Source organism: Oratosquilla oratoria, chromosome 12 (genome assembly GCF_046742065.1).
Source record: "Oratosquilla oratoria isolate Oo_2021 chromosome 12, ASM4674206v1, whole genome shotgun sequence".
In the NCBI taxonomy this organism is placed as follows: Eukaryota; Metazoa; Arthropoda; class Malacostraca; order Stomatopoda; family Squillidae; genus Oratosquilla; species Oratosquilla oratoria.
The window spans coordinates 19,114,498-19,121,997 of NC_134788.1; the positions used below are offsets into that span (position 1 = coordinate 19,114,498).

General features: G+C 40.2%; 1 protein-coding gene across 2 annotated transcripts in view; it reads left to right on the forward strand.

Annotated features, from left to right (window-relative positions):
* Positions 1–7,500, forward strand: part of LOC143031052 (BTB/POZ domain-containing protein 6-like) — a 246,509-nt gene that overhangs the window by 207,812 nt on the left and 31,197 nt on the right. The gene's annotated exons all lie outside the window — the stretch shown is intronic.

The following is a 7,500-nucleotide window of genomic DNA, read 5'->3' on the forward strand; positions in this document are numbered from 1 at the left end:
CCCTTAATGCTCACTTCCAGACTACTGCCACTTTCACCCCTTGTACATCTCATCACCTTACTTTTACCCACATTTATCTTCAGCTTTCTTCTATCACATACTCTCCCAAACTCTGTCACCAACTTCCTCAATCCCTCCTCCGATCCTGCCACAAGCGCAGTATCGTCCACAAACAACAGCTGGCTCACCTCTTTTCTCCATTTTCTTTAACCATCTCCAATCCCTGACCCACCACCCTTGCATTTACCTCTTGCACCACCCTATCCATGTATAGGTTGAACAGCCAGGGCGACATAACACATCCTTGACAGAAACAAAAACATAGGAATAAAAAGGGAACGCGTACATTGTGTGGGCAGAATACAAAGATCTAGTACACAACATAGGCTACAAAGGAGATGCGACGACGCAACTGGTGGAAGTTTTCAGCTTTAGATCGAAGGTATACAAGAAGGAAGATCCCAAATACAAAGAATGTGGAAAAATAAGATTTTTTTTTTTTTTTTTTTTTTTTTTTTAAGAAAACTAAGTATGGAAGGGGTTAATAGAGAAACAAAATGTCGACATCAAGGGAAAACCTAGATTTTGAGCAAAATCTGGCATGTTCTATTAAGAAAATATTTATCATCGTTACTATTAAATCATGTTTAGATATGTATATACATACATGCACACACACACACACACACACACACACACACACACACACACACACACACACACACACACACACACACACACACACACACACACACACACGCAAACACACACACAAACACACACACACACACACACACACACACACACACACACACACACACACACACACACACACACACACACACACACACACACACACATCTATCTATCTATATATATATATATATATATATATATATATATATATATATATATATATATATGTATGTATGTATGTATGTATGTATGTATGGCAAGAGTGGTATAGGTAAATTCCAGGAAGGAGCAGAAGTATTTTATTCTCTAACGTTTCGACAGAGTCTTCTTCAGAGAGATAATAGTACAGGCAAATTGGAATACATTGTCTATATACTAAGCGGGTCATCTCACAGGTCGCCTTGGGATAGAGTCCGCCGTTTGTGCCCCCTCGATGATTAATCTTGCTGTTGTGTGTGCCAAATTTACAAATCCTTCTCTATGATTGGTTGATTTAAAAGTATTAATATATGCAGCTTCAATAGTTTTTCTTGTCGTCTTTTTCATACCGGTGTGTAGGATTTTGGTGTTGTTCCAATTAGGCATATGTCCGTGTTGTGTAGCGTGTACTACTAGCGAATTAGATGTCCTGTGGTGTCGCATGTCATTCTTGTGTTCGTATAATCTTTTTGTTATTCCTCTTGAAGTTTCTCCAAAATAAGCGGCATCACATCCATCACATGGAATCTTGTAAACCACGCTCTTTTCATTTTTCTCTTCCGTGTGTTGGTTACTGGATAAAATGTTCCGTGTTTTCTGTCCTGAGGAGTGTGCGACTTCCATCCCTATTCTCGCTAGAAATTTGGAAATTAATTCGCCTCTCGAAGAGTAAGATACCACTAAAAAATCTTTTTCTTTCCTCTGTTCTTCTGTAACTGTGTTTTTTCTTCTCCATATTTGTTTGGCTTTATTTTTCAGTTTTTGTATGAGACCCGGTGGATATTTTAGGTGGTTGAACGTCTCTGTAATGTGTTTACATTCGTCGTGTAAAAATTCTTCGCTACAAATTCTAAATGCTCTAAGGAAAAAGCCAATTATCATGCCAGATTTCGTTCTTGTGTCGTGTCGTGATAAGTAATGAATAAAATCTTCTTTGTTTGTTGGTTTCCTATATACTGAAAATTTGGCACTTCCGTCAATACTATGAATTATCGTGTCTAAAAATGGAAGTTTCTTGTCTATCTCCTTTTCCACTGTGAATTCTATGTACTTATTTACACTATTGAGCCTACGAAGTTTGTTATCCAAATTAGTATTTTCTGGTACTATAACTAATACGTCGTCTACGTAGCGAAACCAGGATGCTCCTCTTCCCATGATATGTATGTATTTATCTACTTCAAGTGACTCCATGTAAAGGTTTGCCATAATGGCACTGAGAGGAGATCCCATAGCTAAGCCTCGGAATTGTATATATTCATGGTTGTTAAAAGTGAAGCAGTTGAATTTTACACATAATGAAATTAATTTCACAAAGTCTGTTTTTTTAACCGGTAAATCACTGTCTTTTACTTGATTTAGCACCTTCGTTACTGCTTCCATTGCTCCTTCAATCTCTACGTTTGTGAATAAAGCTTTTACATCATAGCTAGCCATCTTCTTTTTATTTAAATCTAAGTGTTTCAATCTATTGATTAAATCAGTGGAGTTGTGTAAATGTGCGCTGCTGATTGTGCCTATTGCTGCAGATAGCGGTTTCGCTAGATGTTTTGCGAGTCGATGAGGTGCACCGTATACCGGAGTCAAATTTAAATCCTAGCGATAGTGCTTGTAGCTCGGTGTCGCTTAGTTGTTCATTGGTGAGATTATTGACGAGGTCTTTGCATCCCACGAGGTTCCATTCACTGTAGCGGCACAGTTCATCCAGTTTCTTGATTAGTTTATCTTTCTGTTTTAGTTCTTCGATTTTTAGCTTTTCTAACCAGTGTACCTCAGGAATAGGAAGTGCACCTCATCGACTCGCAAAACATCTAGCGAAACCGCTATCTGCAGCAATAGGCACAATCAGCAGCGCACATTTACACAACTCCACTGATTTAATCAATAGATTGAAACACCCGCTTAGTATATAGACAATGTATTCCAATTTGCCTGTACTATTATCTCTCTGAAGAAGACTCTGTCGAAGCGTTAGAGAATAGAATACTTCTGCTCCTTCCTGGAATTTACCTATACCACTTTTGCCATACATTTGTCTTTTCTCTTGTCATATATATATATATATATTTATATATATATATATATATATATATATATATTTTATATGTATATATATATATATTGTATGTATGTATGTATTTGCATATACATATGTATACATACATAAGTACTATGTATCCTGTTACGTATCATATTATGTAAATCAAAAAGGCTTGAATACCAAAATATCAGATCTTGTATGTGCCATACCCAATACCATGAGATGTTCTTTTGTTTTGATAAATACAGCAACTTGTTGTTTTATTTATAGTGTGGGGCATAATAAACTAATAACCGCTGAACATCACACACACACACACACACACACACACACACACACACACACACACACACACACACACACACACACACACACACACACACACACACACACACACACACACACACACACACACACACACACACACACACACGGCCCGGTGGCGGATTGGTAAAGCACTGGCCTCACAAGCCGGAGAACCGGGGTTCGATTCCCCGGCCGGGCGGAGACAAGTTGGGTTTGTCTCCTTTCACGTGTAGCCCCTGTTCACCTAGCAGCGAGTAGGTACGGGACTTTAGTCAAGGAGTTGTGACCTTGCATTCCCGGTGTGTGGAGTGTGAGTGGTCTCAGACCTACCCAGAGATCTGCTAATAATGAGCTCTGAGCTCACTGCCGTAGGGTGGTGTCTGGCTGTCTCGAAAAGAGGCTGCAGCAGATCCGAGGTGAATACACACACACACACACACACACACACACACACACACACACACACACACACACACACACACACACACACACATATATATATATATATATATATATATGTATATATATATATACATATATATATATATATATATATATATATATATATATATATATATATATATATATACGTACACACACGCACACACACATACACACACACACACACACACACACACACACACACACAGACCGTGTGTGTGTGTGTGTGTGTGTGTGTGTGTGTGTGTGTGTGTGTGTGTGTGTTCGAGAGATGAGAGGATATATACGAATAGCGAAAATGAAAACAATGTAAGCATAATAGCTGTGGTAATGATGGTTATAGTATGATGATGATGATGACGACGATGACGATGATGAAGGGCTCCATACGAGTAGCCGTTTGGTGCACACAATCCAGTTGAGAGTCGAGTCCGTTTTAGATTTCTGTGCCTGAGAGACGACGGATGTGTATCCATACCTAACCCTCTCAAGACAGCTCAGGGAAACCCTACCACGCATTTATCACAAAACACACCCGAGTTTACAACTACTGTTTATTCGATTGTCCGATCCACCATGAATGATTCCATACACTGAAAGAAAAAGAAAACGTCCGATGTGAACTGGAACTTTAAGCACTGAAATGTGAAATGCCTCCCGAGTAAATGACGACAAGATTACAAAATGATAACGTGATGACGGAGTGAACAAAGTTTTGAAGTGTACATCGACCACACCTGCTGTTCTTTGAAGGCGTTTGGACATCCAATGCCAAACTATCTGTAGTGTGAATCCACACCTGGTGATGGTGAGGAGGAATACTGCAAATTTTTCGAGCGTCAGGCAGCTCTGTTCACTCGGCCAACGACGTCGTTGTCATCCATCACAAGTTAGTGAGTCACCGGGGCCATCGCTAGCAACACTGCGTACAAAAAAGTTGTGCGTCTCCTCCTCCTTTTCGTCGTTAATTGCAAGGTAAGCGAGGGAACAGAAACCACGGGGGATGGAGGAGGGGGAATGTTGCAATGCAGGACCTTAATTAAGAGGGAGAGCATACGTGTAATGCGTGACGTAGGAGTTTTGTCTTCCGATCACTTTTCACCCAAGAAATACTACAACGGTTTTTAATTTAGTCGTGGCAAATCTAATTTTGTTCTGTGCGTGCGTGTGTGTACATTTCGAAGGCATTATATTGTTTCAAAACAGCTCGGATTTTAGCAGGTTATTGTAGACGTATTTTCATCATAATTAGGCAGCAATAGTTGGCTGTTTCATGTTGGACTTGCCATCTAAAATCGTTTCACTAGGCACCAGCAGTTGCTTGTTTCATGTTAGACTCGTATTGAATAACCAAAGTCGTTTCACTTAAAACGAAAAGAACGAAAAATGAAAGAAAAAGGACAGTGGAAGACATGGCCGGATGTGTTCACGTTGTGGATCGTATTTGGTTGATCCCGACAATGTAAACATCGTATTCCTCCTCGGTGGGTCCGCAACCGCAACACTCTTAACCCATTCAACTCCGATGACAAGATGTCTTGTCATTTGGTCAAATAAAACAAAAAATCATAAAACACCAAAATGTTTGATCAAACACCAGAAAAATATGACGTCAGTCCTCACTTCGCTGCGAGCGAAGCGAGGACTGACGTCATATTTTTCTGGTGTTTGATCAAACATTTTGGTGTTTTATGATTTTTTGTTTTATTTGACCAAATGACAAGACATCTTGTCATCGGAGTTGAATGGGTTAATTGTGACTTTCCAACAATGTCTTGGGAGTTGTTGTTATTGCCAACTTACGTTCCACGCGCCGTGGGGATTTCTGGCCTTGTCTGTCAAAGGGTAAAAATCCAGATAAGGTCATGCACAGGTCGGAAAACAGGGTAAGGCAAACGACATCCGTTGTCCTTGCGCCGAAAGAAGTAGTGCACGACTTGCCGAGACTTTGTTCGTTTGTTTTTCAACAAATTTTACATTTCTCTTGCTTGGAATACGGAGAGTCAGTCACACATAATTACGCCATAGATTCACCTGCAGTTTCTCTCGCATAATTTTGTACCAACATGGTAAACGTACGCACATTCTACCCCACTAGTATCAGTCGCGCAAAGAATGTCTCTCTCTTCTCTCTCTCTCCTCTTTCCTCCTTTCTCTTAATCTCTCTCACAATCACTCACTCTCTCTCTCAGTCTCTCTCTCTCCCTCCCTCCCTCTCTTTCTCCCTTCCTTCCCTTCCTCCCTCTTCCTCCCTTCCCTCTCCGTTCCCTCCCACCCTCTCCCTTCCTCCCTCCCTCACCCTCCCTCCCTACCTCTCCCTCCCTCTCTCCCTCCCTCTCTCTCTCTCTCTCTCTCTCTCTCTCTCTCTCTCTCTCTCTCTCTCTCTCTCTCTCTCTCTCTCTCTCTCTCTCTCTCTCTCTCTCTCTCTCTCTCTCTCTCTCTCTCTCTCTCCATATAGCCTTCTTTCTCCCTCTCCATATATCCTTCTCTCTCTCTCTCTCTCTCTCTCTCTCTCTCTCTCTACCTCCCTCCCTCACTCCCCCCCCTCTCTCTCTCTCTCCATATAGCCTTCCTCCCTGCATCTTTCTTCCCCCCCTAAGGCCATTTATTGACTTCTGCCCTCACCACTCCTCCTCATCCTCCCTTTCCTTGGGCCACATGTGACTTCAAATAGCTAAAGTTATCCACTTCCTTATCCTTGTATATCTTATCACTTTACTTTTACCCACATTTACCTTCAGCTTTTTCCTATTGCATATGCATTCTCAAACTCCACCACTGACTCCCTTAATTCCTCCTCTGACCCTGCCACAAGCACAGTGTCATCAGCAAACAACAACTGGCTCACACCCCACTTTTCTTCATTTTCTTTTTGACCATCTCCAGCTACCTGCCCATTACCCTCACCTTTACCTCTCACACCACCTCATTCCTGTATGCATTGAACAGCCATGGCAACATGGCACATCCCTATCACAGTCCCACCTTTCCTCAAACCACTCGCTTTTTCCATTTCCAATTCTGACATAGCCTCTACTACTCATAAAAAAAACTCTTGATATCCCATAACAGCTCTCTCCAAATCTATATCTGCAAAACCTCCCACAGTGCCTTCCTGTCTATTCTGTTATAAACATTTTCCAAATCTATAAAGGTCCACAAACATCCTAATCTTTTTCTAAAGCTTTCTTACATACCCTGTTTATGGAACCCCTACCTTTCCTAAACCCACACTGTTTCTCACTTCTGTTCTTCTAATCTTCAACAAACTGATCCCTCTGAAACTACTACACTCACATTGGCCCCATTTTCTTTTGTAAAATGGAACTATACAGGCACTCTTCCAGTCGTCCGTAACTTTATCCTCCCATAGACACAGATTAAACAATGTCAAACTTGGAATACGAGCGCTTTCCTGACATTCAAGAATTACAGGATGTGAAAATATCACGAAAGTGCTCGGTCTCAAAGTTTTCTTTCTGTTCCCTATGGTATTTAACATAGTTTGTGTAATCACATGTGTTTTGGGAAACTTGTGCATATGTGTATGTATATATATATATATATATATATATATATACAAATATGTATATATATACAAATATATATACATATAAATATATATATATATATATATATATATATATATATATATATATATATATATATATATATGTTTCAACAAAAACCCACTGTGTTGGATAAGAAGAAATGAAATAAATAGATTCCATATATTTCGATCACGGACTGTGATCCTCTTCAGTGGAATACAGAGTAGAGGAGCAAAAGGCATGTCTTATAAACAGTAAAAGAAGGAA